General features: G+C 41.6%; 1 long non-coding RNA gene across 1 annotated transcript in view; it reads right to left on the bottom strand.

Annotated features, from left to right (window-relative positions):
• LOC138358792 (uncharacterized) overlaps positions 1–18,289 on the bottom strand; it is an 81,134-nt gene that overhangs the window by 12,930 nt on the left and 49,915 nt on the right. The window contains exon 2 of the long non-coding RNA XR_011225562.1: positions 11,989–12,119. This is a non-coding gene — a long non-coding RNA (uncharacterized lncRNA). The remainder of the gene's footprint in view (positions 1–11,988; positions 12,120–18,289) is intronic.

Here is an 18,289-nt window from a genome sequence, read left to right as displayed (position 1 = left end):
TTCAATAACATATTTTTGCAAGAAAGACTGCTACCAAAATATAAATATATATATAGTGGTGGTACCCCCCTATATATATATACTTATATACATATATATATATATATATATATATATATATATATATATATATATATATATATATATATATATATATATAATATATATATATATATATATATATATATATATATATATATATATATATATATATGACGACTGAAAACTCACCCCAGAACATATAGTCCTGGGGGACCATATATATAGGCTTGTTCGCATATATATATATATATATATATATATATATATATATATATATATATATATATATATATATATATATATATATATATATATATATATATATATATATATATAATGACATACATACACACGATCCTCATCCAGAGAATGGATAAATATATTTATTCCACCCAATTATTGCTATGTATGATCCCCACACTTAACACGCCCATGTAAAGCTCCCTTTACAAGACCTTCAACCAGGCTTCGCCCAGGTGAAAATCCCCACTTCCGACTCTCCCGAATTCTCACACGTTATATTGAATGTGATATAGGAGCCCCAGTTAAGTATGCAGAGAGTAATTAGATGAATATTTGTAATATTAAACCCATCATGTGGTAAAGCTTGGGAGCAATCACTTCTCTTCCTCGGCTTCTATTTTCATCCACTTATAACAAAGTATCAACTCATCCTCCAAAAATTATAGTACCTATAGCAATTGTGGATGGAATGTATAAAATATGTACGCCTGCATCTAATAAAACAACTAGATCCACATGAACAGCTCTCGGACGTAGGTTCGAATCCTGGTCACGGCCCTTGTGGATTTGTTCATTTGATGTATCACGCTATTGTGATTTCTGTGTGTAATGAAATAGATCTACATTTTGTACAACTGTATTTATATTCAAAATGTTATAATAAAAACGCAACAGCCTAACGTAACCTGTCCTCGTACTAATTATGAAATTCCAGGCAAAATATACGCAATCGTAGGGCTAATTTAGTACAAATAAGTTCTTAAATAGGATTATGAAAGGTTAGGTTTGGTTGTAACCTTTTTTCTGTGCCCTCCTAAGGTCCACATTTTGAACAAGTCTAACTACAGGCGCTTATAAATACTACCAATTCTGAAGAATGGAGTTACCAATCATGCACCATTAGCCACGGTCAAACACTAATATCTGAAAATTGGATTTTCAGTATCTGAAACTATAGTTCAATACCTGAAATTTGTGAATAGGTTGTTGAAGACATAAATTGTAGCTAAGACCATGGATGTTTTAAAATATTGTTTGTTTCGAAGACATTAATATTCACTGTACTGGTAATTGTGTTGATTATTAACTGATATGATCTAGTAAATACATTAATTCACACCTTCGACATGAGTGTTTACAACAATAATTCCTTGAGTTTCCTCTTGCGGAAATTGGGAACTTGCAGGAAGATATTAATTGGGCAAGACAAATGCTAACCTAGCTTTTGTCAGGTATAGTATTTCCCTGCATGCTATCCTAGTAATTGTCAGGATAGCCTTCATGGAAAAATGTTCATGCGTTCAGTGCTACTAATAAACTATTGTATGTGTGTAGGTGTCAGCCGTCAGTGATATTGACTCGGATGTAATCTTACTCTCTTCGTCATATCAATTGTATGAAGCAAAATATTTTTAAATATTGTGAAATGTTTCATATTTGAAATTCAGGTATGTCCGGCCTGTTTGTTGTTTCCTGACAGATGCTATATACAGTGTGTATATATTTCAATCTTCGCGATAATATTTATATCATACATTTAATAGCGGTATTTACTCTGTATAATTGATGTATAGCTGTGTTTCATCGCTACAGTAGTAACGATTACATATTTCCTTTCTTGGAAGCGCTGATATTCTGCATTCTGCATTATCCACCGTTACAAAGTTTTTAACATTTATCCTTAATTTAAGGAAAGTGCTTTCGGTATTTGTACATTACATCACATATATTAAATACCATTCTGTGTAATAATATCCCTTCACACGAACTGGGTCACAAGCTGCACCAAATTCTAGATATTTTTCATGTTTGGCATTAACAAATAACCAGAATCTGAGTTACAGTTTGTCATTATTCTGAGTGGAAGCAGCAGTAGTTGAGAATATACAGGTTAGGGACCACCTATGTCGAATGATTTCCTCTCAGTCCAGTCTTCCTGGGATTGAAAAACGTGGGAATGAAATTCGACCACAGGTGGATTTCCTGGAGAAACCGTCGCAGACATTTGAGACAGTCTTCAAGATAAGTAGAAAAGATGCTTAGTGATCGGCTGTGAGAGAAATACAGGCTCAATAATATTGGATTTGTGTCACTAGGACAACAGCATTGATATGCTAACCTGAGGATGTGTACTTTAAATTAAACTATTGAATAAACTGTTGCATGAAAACTTGTAGGAGAAAATATCCTACTAGTTTACATGAAGGTATTTAGTGTGTGTTTGTGTGTGTGTGTACCTAAGTGTAATTACCTAAGTGTAGTTACAGGATGAGTTACGCTCGTGGTGTCCCTGTCTTCCCAGTACTCTTTGTCGTAAAACGCTTTGAAAATACTGGCGGTTTTGGCCTCCACCACCTTCTCGCTTGTTCCATCCGTCTACCACTGTTTGAAAAACAAAATTTTCTAATATTTTTTCAGACCTTTGTTTCCTTAGATTGAATCGGTGTCCTCGCGTTCGTGTAGTTGCTAGTTTCATGAATTCCTCCTTCTCAATTTTGTCTATTCCTGTTAGTATTTTGTAAGCGGTGAACATATCACCTCTTTTTCTTCTATCTTCTAGTTTTGGCATGTTTAACGCCTCTAGTCTTTCCTTTGTAACTCTTGTTTTTCAGTTCCGGAAGCCATTTTGTAGCATGCCGTTGCACCTTTTCCAGTTTATCTATGTGCTGCTTGAGATTTGGGCATCATAAAACTGCTGCATATTCCAATTTTGGCCTCTTTTGAATAAACAGTTTCTTTAGGATTTCACTATCTATATAATTAAAAGGAAGTCTAAGTTGGAAAGCGACACCTATGCTCCTCTCACAATATTCTTTATGTGTTCCTCTGGCGACAACTTATTGTTCCAAAACCAACCCTAGCTCTGTCAGTTAGAAAATTAAGCTCTTATTCTTCTCTCTTCCAGTGTCGTGAGGTGCATTTCCCGCAGCCTTTCTTTGTAACTCATGCCTCTTAGTTCTGGGACTAGCCTAGTGGCATATCTCTGAACTTTTCAAGCTTCGCCTTGTGCTTGACAAAGTACGGGCTCCACGCTAGGGCCGCATACTCCAGGATTAGGTCTTACATGAGCCATTTAGAGATAAAGCTAAGCTCACTCTGTATGATATGCAACCTATCTTATTACCATGGATAAATTACCTGAAATCCTTGCACTGTAATCCATATTTCGCTTCCAGTAGATAAACGACATATGAGATTCAGAAACAAGTAGTGTATTGTGAAGACTAATAATAAACAGAAGCTCCCCTATAACTCTGTAATATCTCCATTGATCAAAGTATTATGTATTAGCGATAAGACCTACCATTAATGTATAATGACTTACTGTAAATAAATAGCTCTTGAAATAGCACTTTCTCTGTAACTAGCTGACATTGTAACTATAAGGTGTGAAGGATAGATGAAATTGCTTATGTAATAATCTAGGATGAGGTCTGATAAAGACCTTTTGTGCCCCTGTAATGCTTTTTGCGCTACCGCTCACAGGATGAGTATGGGATGCACAGTAAACTAGCCGCCTCCGGCGGCAATAATCAAATATGTGGTATAAAAGGTTCTGAATGATTCAAGATTCAGAATGAATGCGTGTGTGTGTGTGGAGAGAAAAAAAAGTAGTTAGTAACAGTTGATTAACAGTTGAGAGGCGGCCCGAAAGAGCAGAGCTCAACCTCCGCAAGCACAACTAGGTGAATACAGCACAGCACGGTAGGCCAATGAAATAATATTGTACGACTTGAATATTGCTAGTGTAGTGAAGGTGTCCCATAAAACTAGAGCAACGACTCCACATGCACCTGCTACTGCGTCTCGTGCAATGCTTATGGTTATAGCTGCATATGGGAGTGTCAGAGTGCCACTGAGGAATGTTCTTTAGTAACGGTACGGCCTGTGTCGGGAAGCGTAAGAGAACGTGAATTCGGAAATCCTTATTAAATGTTTTGTACAAAGAAAATAGGTCGATCAACAGAACTCTCTGATTTGTTATTATTAAAGAGGTGAGACAGACATGGTAAACTATGAGAGTGAATTAGAGATGTGCGAGAGTAAATTGGAGACTTTGTAAACCGGGACCTTGATAGACGGAAAGAGGTGCGACTATAAACAAAGTGTAGTTGGAAAACGTGCAACTTGGCAAATATAGACAACAAGAGGTGGAGAGAAGATTGCAACTGTAAGTAAGAGGTGTGGCAGAGGCGTCAAGACATACATCATGTATTACTATATAAACACACACACACCTCTCCAAGTATACCTTTTAATTCCCCAAAGTTAATATCTACATCAATTCCATACGTATCTTTCAGTCTTATTGCTCCTTTATCTCCTCTCTTCCCTCTATAATTCTTTCCAACTTTCACCTTACCCTTCGCATGTTCGTTCTATCTTCCATTTCTTCCATTTAACACCTTTCTTTATCCTTCCCGGACCCCTTACATATCAATAACATAGAGTTTGCTAACATATCACTAATGGATTTCAGAGCTCTCCCTTCCACAGCTGGAAGAAATGTTATTTTATTTGGACACACACACACAAATGGTTTGTGTGCGCGTGCGTGTCCCCTTTCCTTTAGGGGCCTAGCGGCTCAGTGGACAGCGCTTGGGGGTCGTAGTCCTAATGGCCAGTGTCTTTCACCCTGATGCCCCTGTTCACCTAGCAGTAAATAAGTACCTGGGAGTTAGACAGCTGATACGGACTGCTTCCTGGGGATGTGTGCGTGCGTGTGTTACGGAGAAATAAATGTAGTAGATATAACAAGAGGAAAAATAGATTGGTTAGAAAGGCGGGGTTCCAAGAGCTAATAGCTCGATTCTGCAGGCACGAAAGGTAAATACAAATAGTAAATACACACACACAGAAATGCTCAGTCAAAGTCATAAGGATAAAAACTGGAGTGAGCTGTACAGAATGAAGGGGAAGGCAGCTATACTTATATCAGAAATGGAGATATACAGTGCCCTGTAACGCATGAGGCCACAGCACCGCTCCTGTGCCAGGAAAGTTCACTACGGGCTCGCCATAGCCCGTGCTACTTGGAACTTGTTCCGAGTAGCTGAACCTATAACAAGAACAACGCATGGGGCATACTGAGCAGTTGTCCCGGCCTCCCCACCATTGAAGGGGGGCCCATGCTGTCATACTGTTCATGAGAGATCTCTTGGCAGTGTGGATAAATACTCGACCTCTCACTAGAAAGAACTGGAATTGAAATCCTTTTTTTCAAATTTTATTTAGAATATAAATAATTTGTGCATAATTATCTGAGGATAATCCTATACTTCAGCGGACAGGCGGGGCCCATTCATCTGGGTAGGAGCCCATCATCTGGGTAGGGGACCCATCATCTGGGTAAGGGACCCATCATCTGGGTAGGGGCCCATCATCTGGGTAGGGGCCCATCATCTGGGCAGGTGCCCATTATCTGGGTAGGGCCCAGTGCATTGATTTGCCTACAATGCTGTTAAGACGGTCCTGGATATACCGTAAACACAAATCTGTAGTCAACTGTACACATCTGAATACCGTCCGCAGTGTATGCCTAATTGACAAACCTTCGGACAGCATTAGGGGGACTTGGACGAAGGTTTTCAAGATCTATATCCAACCTGCGTGAGACCCACTCTCGAGAATGCAGCCTCCGGCCAAAACCCCCACACATGAAGCACAAAACCTAAGGTAGAAAATATCTAAAACGTATACAACTAAGCTCGTTCCTGAGCTGAAGCGTCTGAGCTACGAGGAAAGACTGAGGAAGAGAAAGACTAGGATGGATATGTTAATGACATAAAATAAAATGCTATACAAAAATTTGTTATTAAAAATTTTGATATTTTTGTTAATTATTTGCACATCCAGCGACGTCTCCCATCAGGTGGCAACGTTGTGACAAGCGTCCTGAAAGTTACCCCCCCCCCCCACACTGTCTTTGTGGTGGACGATGGATGTCTGCCGGATGCACTCAAATACCACGGATGAGTTTTGATTAGAGAAACATGAAGTAGCATATCTTAAGGAGATAGTTGCAAACCTTGAAGAATAAATTGTACAACCACAGCAAACATTCAACATACACTGACTGAAAACTTAGGAACTTACACGAGTAAACACTTTAAAGTGCTCCCTCATTGTTAATGAATCGATCATTAGTTTAACATTAATCTAAAATAACATTAAACCTTATACACAGGTTTGTTTTGATTGACAGTCGAGAGGCGGGACCAAAGAGCCAAAGCTCATCCCCCACAAGCACAATTACGTGAGTACACAGAAATTACAATAACGTGATATATCAAATGAACAAATCCACAAGGGCCGTGATGAGGGTTCGAACTTATTACCAGCTTAAAAGCCTTTATTAAGCTGTTAATAAAAACATTAACAGCATTTTACAATGTGGTGGTACAGTTGACTAGAGCGCGCCCGGGAACACTCAGGCCACAGGTTCGAATCCCCTCCTCAAAGCTCCTGTGTTCATTAAACCTTATATTGTATTTCATCACCACATGAAAATACTTCCCTTCGGGGTAATTCGACGGAAATTAAATCTGATGAAGTAAAAATGTTTGATGCCGGTAATGATGCAAAATAAATTACAAACTCTAATCATAAATGATGATATGGCTACGAGACGCGACCTGTAGGAGAAGCCACGATTCACGGCCAGCTGACAGACTTTTGCGGTAGATTGACCATGTTATCTTGAGGTTATCTTGAGATGATTTCGGGGCTTTAGTGTCCCCGCGGCCCGGTCCTCGACCAGGCCTCCACCCCCAGGAAGCAGCTGGCTAACACCTAGGTACCTAATTTTACTGCTAGGTAACAGGGGCATAGGGTGAAAGAAACTTTTGCCCATTGTTTCTCGCCGGCGCGATAAGGCCAGACCAGACCAGACCACACACTAGAAGGTGAAGGGACGACGACGTTTCGGTCCGTCCTGGACCATTCTCAAGTAGATTGTGATAGAAATTCCGTGGTAGAAATTCTCAGCATCATAAACGCTGGATGACATTACCGATGATTTGGAAGAGGTGTGAAAACAAATCAAATTCTTTCTATCATTCATATAGGAACAAACAACGTGAAAACTGCGAGATCTGAAGATTTCTTGGGTAAGTTTACACGCATGATTTCACATCTGAAAACTTAATCAAAGGATATTTTCATTTTAGGAGTGTTATTGAACTGTGAAAGCGTGTGGCTGAACAAGATCCTCGGTATAAATAATCACTTACGAATTCTTCTAACTCGAATAATAATTTCCAGTTTTCTTAACGTTTCTCATCAGCTTTTCACATCTACTTACGTACATTCTTTTTCCTTCCATCACCTTTATTTCACCATCTCGTCATCACACAGCAAGCCTCCGCAGCACATATCTCCTTCCTTTGAACATTCCTTCAGAAAAACGATGTTTAGCGTCTATTCCCCATAACGAGAGGAGGAATTATCAGGGGAAAGCGCCAAGACTATACAGCACATGGAAGGGATCAGGATAAGGATTTGGGATGAGACGGGAGAAAGGAATGGTGACCAACCACTTGGACGGCCGGGGATCGAACGCCGACCTGAATGAAGCCAGACCGTCGTTCTACCATCCAGCCCAAGTTTCTTAATATAAATATATATATATATATATATATATATATATATATATATATATATATATATATATATATATATATATATATATATATATATATATATATATACAAGAGTTCTTACATTCTTGTAGAGCCACTAGTACGCCTAGCGTTTCGGGCTAGTAATCCTATGTTCCCTGGAATACGACCCCCGCCAACCAAGTACCCATTTTACTATTGAGTTAAACAGAGGCTACAGTTAAGGATTTGCGCCAGGATACGAACCCAGGACAAAGCCCTCGCAGAACGCCAGGCGAGCGTCTTACCACTACGCCATGGAGACTGCCGAGTGGTTGAACTCCCCATAACGGGAATATTTATACATTTTCACCGTTTCTAAAATCCGTACCCGAATCACAAGGACAAAATCCAACCAGAAATCACCAGGACGTAAAAATTCTACAGTAAGGGGACGACAATTCATATACAGAGCAGAGCGCGGAGCAGAGTACGGAGCAGAGCGCTGAGCAGAGCACGGAGCAGAGCACGGAGCAGAGCACGGAGCAGAGCGCGGAGCAGAGCGGGGAGCAGAGCACGGAGCAGAGCGCAGAGCAGAGCGCGGAGCAGAGCACGGCACGGAGCAGAGCGCGGAGCAGAGCACGGAGCAGAGCGCGGAGCAGAGCACGGAGCAGAACGCGGAGAAGAGCGCGGAGCAGAGCACGGAGCAGAACGCGGAGCAGAGCACGGAGCAGAGCACGGAGCAGAGCGCGGAGCAGAGCGCGGAGCAGAGCGCGGAGCAGAGCGCGGAGCAGAGCGCGGAGCAGAGCGCGGAGCAGAGCGCGGAGCAGGCCATGGCTGTGGGAAACACACTTGCCCTCTGGCAAGAAGTAAAGGACCACCAGTGAAGGAAGGTGACACTGACTCCCACGTAAATTACAGCCACTCACATCAAACGAAGTCAAGAGGCAGAGGTTATATCAAGTGAGAAACGACAGACAAATTTTAAAATTAATTAAATCGCCAGGTTGATATTCAGGTATATTGTGAAAATATATTTGTGCTAGCTAGTCAGGAACGAATAGTTATTATTTTTCCGCATTTTTTTCGAAGGCCTTTTATATGTATATATATATATTTTCCAATGCTAATATTATTATTTAACGTGTCATTTGAAAGCAGTCATTATTTTCTGCAGAGTAATGGTTCAGTAACATATGTCATCATTTCAACCGTTACTAATAAATCATCGTAAAAATAAAAATATCGTGTAACATACGTACATGAACGTTACATACGTTACATATACATGTCATTACATTTCACTATCATTTAAAACAAAAAGAGAGAGATTCAGTACACTTATATCAATCCAAATCCTCTCCAGGAGGATTTGGAGAGTTTCTCGTCTCAGCAGGACGAGAAACCTCTCAGCCTGCTGACACGAGTCAGCAGTCGTCTGCTTCTGTACCCACAGAGGTCTGCACAAAAAAGGCAGACCTCCTGGTCTGCCTCTTCCTCTTTGTCTGCATTAAACTCTGTGATTGTCTCTGCCTCTGTATCAGCCTCAACATGAATGGGACAGGAAGTGTAGAACGACAGGTCACGTTGCTTATCTTAATTGCAAAGAATACTAGTCCAGAAAAAATAATAATTAAACACACGTATTAGAATACATAATCAATTAAACACTAGTATTAGAATACATAATTATCTAAACATGTAATTGCATACATAATCAATTAAACACACGTATCAGAATACATAAACAATTAAACACACGTATTAGAATACATAATCAATTAAACACACGCTCAGTTTGTTTAATTAACAATATTGTACAATGGATTGTGTATTAGTTTAATTATACTTACTTTTTATTATAAGTTACATATTCTATTTGTTTTATTTTATTATTGTAATCACAATATATTTTATTTATGAAAGCATTTATAATTTAATTTATTATAACAATTAACAAAACTACTCGTTAAAATCTGTCAATGTTGAGCACATTCTACATTTTTCTTCGTTAAAAAAATATGATATATTCATATACAGTATTCAATAATTTTGACATTAAACTTTTTGATTAGTTTGATTAAAGTTTGTCAACATTTTATATTTTATGAGTGTGTTAAATGTTAAACTTTAAAATATGGTGTTTGGCGAACTGTAGAAATACGTGGAAACATTTGGAATTCCTTTGTTCATGGTGAGGAAAGGTGGGATAAAGTTAAGAGAGGAGGAGATGGGAAGAGAAGAAAGACCCGGGCCCTGCCGGGTACCCTACCCCCCATTAGTAATAAATATGCAGAGAGAGGAGTCACAACTTCTCAGTTTATATACAGAAAGTTTATGATAGCCTCGAGTTTTTTCCTCCATATAATTGGGCACAGTATATATTGAAGGCAACACTCCACTCTTGTACCAGGCATTATGGCTTTGTGACCATGAAATAGTTTACGGATTAGAGAACATTATTAATAAACATTGAAAACACAGCTTCTTATAAACTATTTAATATTCAGAGATAAGTATATCCCGAACATGGCGCTCTTTCTTAGGACATAGTTTTGACCAACTGGTGAATGTAGAAATTTCTTAAAAAACTTCCTAAATTGAGCAGGACTAACAATAAGTGCCCCTGGTGTATTTAAAGACAAAGATACACTCTGTAAACACACTATTCACCAACCAATCAACTAAAGCACTATCCAGAAACACCAGTTATGAGAACAGACTAACAGAAAATAACATATCGATTTAAGACTTAAGAGAAAACTATCAGCAATGTTCAATGTCTAAATACTTTATTATAAAATGATATACTACCAAAAAATTTAATCCAAATATCCTAAATTTGGCTACTGCCGAGAGTCGTAGTCCTAAGAGGTCGGGTTCAATTTTTGGTCTAGGCAGAAATAAATAGGAAGAGTTTTCCACCAGATGCCTATGCTCACCTAGCAGTAAATAGGACTTTTTTTATAGTTAGAGTTAGACAGCTGCTACGGGCTGCATCCTGGGAATGTGTGTATTGAGTGAGAAATGTGTAGTAAACATGATAGAGGAAAAATAAGCTGATAATCAGTACATTAGTCAACCGACGTTTGGAAATTGCGGGGTCCAAGCACCTCAATCCTGCATGCATAAGTAGTAAATACATACAAAAAATATTCGTATCCCTAAATGAGCATGTTAGAATCAGCCTTGTGTTTGTATGCTGGTATGCTTACCTATGAATAATTATGCAAAATAGAGCTAGTGGCAGCGAGCAAACACGAGTGTTTATTCTGGAGCAGCAGCCGATGTGTGATATACGAGTCCTACTCATCGGGAAGTGGTGTCTGGCTTCTGTAAACAGTGGTGAAGAGAATACCACTGCGACCCCGTGTCACCCCTCGTCTGCCGGACACACATCCTGCCACCCCTTGCTCACGTCCGGGTCCCACCACCTTTCCACCACCCAGGATATATTGTGAATCCTTAGTGAACACTGCGTGTACCCTCCTCCCTTCTCCAAGACACACTGCGACACCTTGCTGGTGTCCGGATGTCACCACCTCCTCCTTGGGAGACACGTATTCCGACCCCTTGGTAACGTCCGGGTACTACAACCTCCTCCTTTGGGACACGTACACCGACCTCTTGGTAACGTCCGGGTGCTACAACCTCCTCCTTGGGACACGTACACCGACCTCTTGGTAACGTCCGGGTGCTACAACCTCCTCCTTGGGACACGTACACCGACCTCTTGGTAACGTCCGGGTGCTACAACCTCCTCCTTGGGACACGTATTCCGACCCCTTGGTAACGTCCGGGTACTACAACCTCCTCCTTTGGGACATGTACACCGACCTCTTAGTAACGTCCGGGTGCTACAACCTCCTCCTTGGGACACATACTTCCAACCTTTAATGAGGATCGGGTGCCACCACCGCTTGCCCCCGGACACACAAGCCAAGACGCCTTGATGACACCCGGGTGCCACCGCCTCCCCTCCCCCCCCCAGGACACACATTACGACGCCTAGCTTGGGGACTCCTGTCCCCACAATTTGTACATGTTCTTCGTACACACATCCGTTTAAATAAAATATTATTATTACTATTAAGTATTTACTTACCGAATTATATTCTCGTAACAGACTCTGCAGGGTCAATTTCCAGCTTCTGGGATCCACCTTTCCAGCATTTATCCAATGTGATGGCCACAGATCCCAAAGGTTCTTGTCAGATCTTCGTTTAACTCGTGGACCTGTAAGCAAGGCATTTTTTAGGGATCGTTTTCTCGTATAAATTTAAGTATATTGGAGCTAGTAACAAGAAAAGTAATACTATTCTGATATCGGGAAAATTAACATAAATAATTTATCCATCATACTATGGCCGTAAAGGGCGAAATGTAAATTAAAACCAATCCTCTTCTGTCTTCCAAGCCCCTTCCTCAAAGTCAACGAGAAACTATTTTATTCTTTTCGTATTTCATTAAATATAAGACACATGCTCTGATATATATCACATGCTCTAAATATATATAATCTGACGTGCAGACGAAGTCACAATAACGTGGCTGAAATATGTTGACCAAACCACACACTAGAAAGTGAAGGGACGACGACGTTTCGGCCGTCCTGGACCATTCTCAAGTCGACGACCGAAACGTCGTCGTCCCTTCACTTTCTAGTGTGTGTGGTTTGGTCAACATATGCTCTGACACATGTTATATATATATATATATATATATATATATATATATATATATATATATATATATATATATATATATATATATATATATATATATATATATATATATATATATATAAATAATCACGACAACTGACACGTGATGAAAAATGTGACAGTGTCAGACCACGAAGGAAGAACTGAAACAGGAATTTCCTTAAGTACTTTAATTAAATTAAGATACTTTAAAAGAGAGAGAGAGAGAGAGAGAGAGAAAGAGAGAGAGAGAGAGAGAGAGAGAGAGAGAGAGAGAGAGAGAGAGAGAGAGAGAGAGAGAGAGAGAGAGAGAGAGAGAGAGAGAGGAGAGAGAGAGAGAGAGAGAGAGAGAGAGAGAGAGAGAGAGAGAGAGAGAGAGAGAGAGAGAGAGAGAGAGAGAGACAGAGAGAGAGAGAGAGAGAGAGAGAGAGAGAGAGAGAGAGAGAGAGAGAGTATATATTCATAAAGCAGTATTAAAACAACAATATTTACCAATAATAAGATTATGTATAAATAGATACCAGTGATATATAGCTTAACATTAATTTTGCTCTTACTATTTTAATAATTTATTAACCAAATTTTTCTCTGCCATCATAAAATGCCATGAATATTATCACATACACATATGTAATTGAGAATATATCAAACACCACCCCATTTGTGTAAGAATGGTTTTCCACTGCTGACTTAAGAGTGGTACACTGAAGTGTACCTCGGGTACATTGCAATGCACTCAGTCGAAATTCCATGCTAGAATGCACACCAGAGAGCACAAGTTGTATAATCCTTATTCATGAATTTAGACTTAGCATGTTGGGAGTCAATGTGAAGCCCCCGTCGTTAGCTTCGCGATTATGTCATGATGGCCGTCGTGTACCCATGGCAGACTTAGATAGGATTGAGTTAAAGGATTCATACACATGAGTGCCAGAGGTGTCCTTCATTTAGGTAAGTAGAGACCCTCAGGTTAACTTTCCAATAGTCTTGGTCGAGAGTAGTGACGTATTTGTGACGTCGTGGCCCAAGACGTTATATATAGGTCTACATTATTTTTAGAGGCACGGGTACCTGGGTCTCTTAGGTTAGTTCATATATCTGACAGTTGCGCTCCCATGAAGCTCTGGTAAGGTCCTCAGCGAGCCCTCCCAAGCATGCGATTCGAGTTCATTCTCGCAAGACACATTAAAATATTGTCTGATGGCCAGCAGTCACTATCATCATACTACAATATCAAGGTAATCTACTTTGCTTATTTGAATATAACCCGTGTTCACCCGGAATCATGTCTGAAATTATATTGTAATTGAGTTGACTGACTGACACACATTGGAAGCAGATACAACATGAGGAATCCTCAGAGTGAAAGAGACTAAGACCACGTGTACCATTGTGAATCACGAACAATCAGCCATATCAGTGATGGTAAATGTTTGGGAGTACATCAGCAAACATTGCATGAGACTTAAAGACAGTCGCCGCACTGTTATCATGTATTAAAGTTCGCTACAACACTTGTCTACTGGGAAATTAACTTTGTCGCTGCCTGCCAATTGTGTCTTGTTGATGACCACCATCGTGTACTTGCGTTTACCCCGTGAGTTACCAGTCCACAGCCGCCCTTTAGCAACTGCGCTCGCCACCTACTTCTGCACATGTCACCATCGTCCACCCACAAGTCTCAAGGCGCTACCACGCACGGTCCCCTGAGTATATAAGCCTCCGCCACATGCATTCTTTCATAAATACCGCGAATCTATGAAAGAGTCACAGATACTTACAATGACCACATATGGTTATTGAAAGAATCAGCATCACTTTTGTGAAGTCAACACTACCGCATGCCCATGCGGTAGTGTTGACTGCCATACTACTGTGCCATGCCATGTGATGAACCATATGATGATGTAACCAGCAGCCCAGACCATCATCGGAGCTGTTGTATGAGTAATGATATGTGTTGATGAGGACCAGCTACTGAATGTAAGTATACTCTGTGTTGTATAAGTGTCTCTGCTGCTGAGGATTATTCTCTAGCGTGACATCTAAACGCTCAAACGTTTAGATCTTGAGGAGGTGATCTATTAGGTTACACAGTAGAACTCTGGTTTCTGGTTATATTAATTAAATTAATAACGAACCAGCGGGGGTTAAAGGCTGGCCTCCGTTACGCTGGGATACCAAACTAGTAACCATATACCTTATAATATCTCTACCAATGATATCTAACTAGTAGTTAGATATCTTTTGGGGGTATCTGCCGTGAATACCAAACTAGTAACCATATACCTTATAATATCTCTACCAAGGGTATCTGCCGTGAATACCTAACTAGTAACTACTAGATACCTTATAACAAGGGTGTCTGCGGGCCACATTCCTCCCCTCACCCTAAGATACGGCCCGCGGCCCACTCACTGCTGTAATCGTCCCTCCAACACACAACTAACACAAAGTTAAGGTTATAAATACGAAATATACTATATTGGTAAATGACTATTCTTGTCTGTAATGTACATTTATAAATAAAATTATTATTATCCTTCAAGAATGCTTGTTAATATCAGTCCAGTAGACATGAACCACCAGCAGATATCCAGTAGATATCAACACCGTTTAGGGTTCTAAGTAAAACACCAAACGAGTATTGAGTCAATTCGAAAAGAAAGTATCTCGTTGAATTTTCTAATGCAAATTATTAAAGTACTGACGTATCTGATAAAAGCACAGCTTGCAATTTACATATTGTGGTGTTTACGGAAATTGACTAAACAAAAGATGTGTGTCTGACTACAGATGGAGCACTGCAAATGATGTGTAGACAAGCTGATGGATTATTATTAGCTGATTACTAAATCAAAGGAAAACTACTAGCTATGAACGCCAACCAGGAATTTCGAAATTCCTATTGCTTTAATCATAGAGAAGTGTTATGCAGTAAAACATAGAATGTGGATAATGTCACAGATGTCGTCATAAAGACTCTGGGAGGCTCAGGGAGGCTCTGGGAGGCTCAGGGAGGCTCTGGGAGGCTCTAGGAGGTCTCAGGGATGCTCTGGAAGGCTCAGGGTGGCTCTGGAAGGCTCAGGGAGACTCAGGGAGGCTCTGGAAGGCTCAGGGAGGCTCTCTGGGAGGCTCTGAAAGGCTCAGGGTAGGCTGTAGGAGGCTCAGGGACACTCTGGACACAGTGAGCTTCATACGAGCACGAAATCTTCGCCACAGACAGATCGACTGCAGTTTCACACTGTATTATCACAAACTGCATTATTACACTGATTTTCAATGGTTAGGCTGCTTATGGGTCATGTTCTCCTCTCCACCTGAGGTGCAGGATCTGGGTCATGTTCCCCCTCTCCACCAGAGGTGCAGGATCTGGGTCATGTTCCCCTCTCCACCTGAGGTGCAGGATCTGGGTCATGTTCCCCTCTCCACCTGAGGTGCAGGATCTGGGTCATGTTCCCCTCTCCACCAGAGGTGCAGGATCTGGGTCATGTTCCCCTCTCCACCTGAGGTGCAGGATCTGGGTCATGTTCCCCCTCTCCACCAGAGGTGCAGGATCTGGGTCATGTTCCCCTCTCCACCTGAGGTGCAGGATCTGGGTCATGTTCCCCTCTCCACCTGAGGTGCAGGATCTGGGTCATGTTCCCCTCTCCACCTGAGGGGCAGGATCTGGGTCATGTTCCCCCTCTCCACCTGAGGTGCAGGATCTGAGTCATGTTCCCCCTCTCCACCTGAGGTGCAGGATCTGGGTCATGTTCCCCTCTCCACCTGAGGTGCAGGATCTGGGTCATGTTCCCCTCTCCATCTGAGGGGCAGGATCTGGGTCATGTTCCCCCTCTCCACCTGAGGTGCAGGATCTGAGTCATGTTCCCCCTCTCCACCTGAGGTGCAGGATCTGGGTCATGTTCCCCTCTCCATCTGAGGTGCAGGATCTGGGACAGGTGTAGCTGAAGTCTTGTCTTCAGGTTTATCAGTTTTCTCACTTAATCCTTTGTATCTCCTTGTCCATGTTCTCTCTCTCTCCCCCTCTCCACCTCTCCCTCTCTCCATCTCTCTCTCTCTCTCCCTCTCTCCATCCTTCTCTATCTCTCTCCTTCTCTCCGCAGTTTAAGAAATCTTGACTAAATAGCCCAGCTCTAGTTAAAGGAGAGGCTTCGTAAACTGACCTCATTGCAGGTTGGGGAAGAGGGGGGGGGGAGGGGGGAGGCGGAGGAGGTCAAACAATCCCTACCGGTTGGTCGCTCCAGCCTCCACCAAGCACCACCCCCAACCCCTGCCCCCCACGACCTGAATCGGCGGAGGATAGAAGTGGGTCAGGCGAGCTGGGCTCTGCTTGCATGCAGTGAGAGGAAGAGCAAAGGTGCGGGTAAGGAGAGGAAAGACAGGCTGGTTGATGCTTGGGTAGTGCGAGGACAAGGGGGGGGGGTAAAGGTGGAGGTGTTGATAGTCCCGCCACTCAACAATCAATCAACTCGTCCACAGGTGCCTGGGCCTATTGGGCTCTATCGTACCTACATTTGAAACTCTATGGAATCTGCCTCCTAGTGCATTCCACTTGGCGGTAGCAATGTAAATGGGTGTTTCTACATATGGATGATTCTAAAGAAGGTAGGTTATAATTAAGGTAAATTAGGGAAGTAAAACTGGGTAAGTGAGTGGTGCTTGGAACTAGGAAAAAAGGGAGATGGTCGGTTTTATTTGAATAAGGGGAGGGGGGGGGGAGTGAATATTCGGGAGGGAAGACTGTGCTTGTAGGTGGTAAAGGACCGTGTACGGGGGTAGAAATAGCCTAAGCTACTCTATCCCTTTGAGATGTATTTCTTTCTTATCTCAATAAACATACTTGAACTTGAACTTGTACCGCACCACCAAGAAATGCGCGAACTGTGGAGAACAGCACGCGGCCGCCACCTATCTCTGCACAAAGTGGAAGGAGGAACTGAAGATTAAAGGGAAGACCACCACACCGTCGACCACCCAGAGGCAAGTCGTCGCGACCTTGGCCTGACCAGTTCCCGAGCCTCCCATCTACAAACCAGATGTAGACTACGACCGTATGAACTGGACGTCCAAAAAAAGCCTCAGCAGCAGGACTCACCATTGGTTGGTGATACCAACTTTTAGTTGAGAGGTTTTGGTGAGTCTACTTTCTTGTAAAAAATACAGCACCGGGAGTCCTCTAAATATTTGGTAGTTCCCCATACTCAAATGTGAAGCGTTAAGACCTACACAAGAAGCCAAGACATCAGCAGCTACCTTAGAAAGTCACAGGGAATCATGCCTGGTCCTGCCACTTCTGCCATATCAAGTTTCTTAAACTAAGTATTACATCCTCTACTGTCACTAATAACCTCTCACTAGTTTAACCTCTCATAAGATGTTAAACTTTTGTAAAAGTGAACTGTTTTGGTACTGGTACGAAGACTATTTTGAACCAACCATTGCGAGTCATTGTGGCTCCTGGTCAATACTCTATGTTTCTTTGGTCTGTTGCTTTTGGTCAATGGTCTCAGGTCTGAGGCCTCAGGTCAATACTCAGTGTTTGGTCTGTGGTTTATGTTATAATTTTCGTTTCTGTTTCCGTGACCTTTCTCCCTGCGATCCCTTGAGACTCAAATGCACGTCACTGAGTGACGATGATGCCTCCCACGTGTTAACCCGAGCCATGAATAACACGCAGACACAAGCAGCGTAGGCGACCAA

This window comes from Procambarus clarkii, chromosome 86 (genome assembly GCF_040958095.1).
Source record: "Procambarus clarkii isolate CNS0578487 chromosome 86, FALCON_Pclarkii_2.0, whole genome shotgun sequence".
Taxonomy (NCBI): domain Eukaryota; kingdom Metazoa; phylum Arthropoda; class Malacostraca; order Decapoda; family Cambaridae; genus Procambarus; species Procambarus clarkii.
This window is presented reverse-complemented; position numbering and strand designations above follow the sequence as displayed.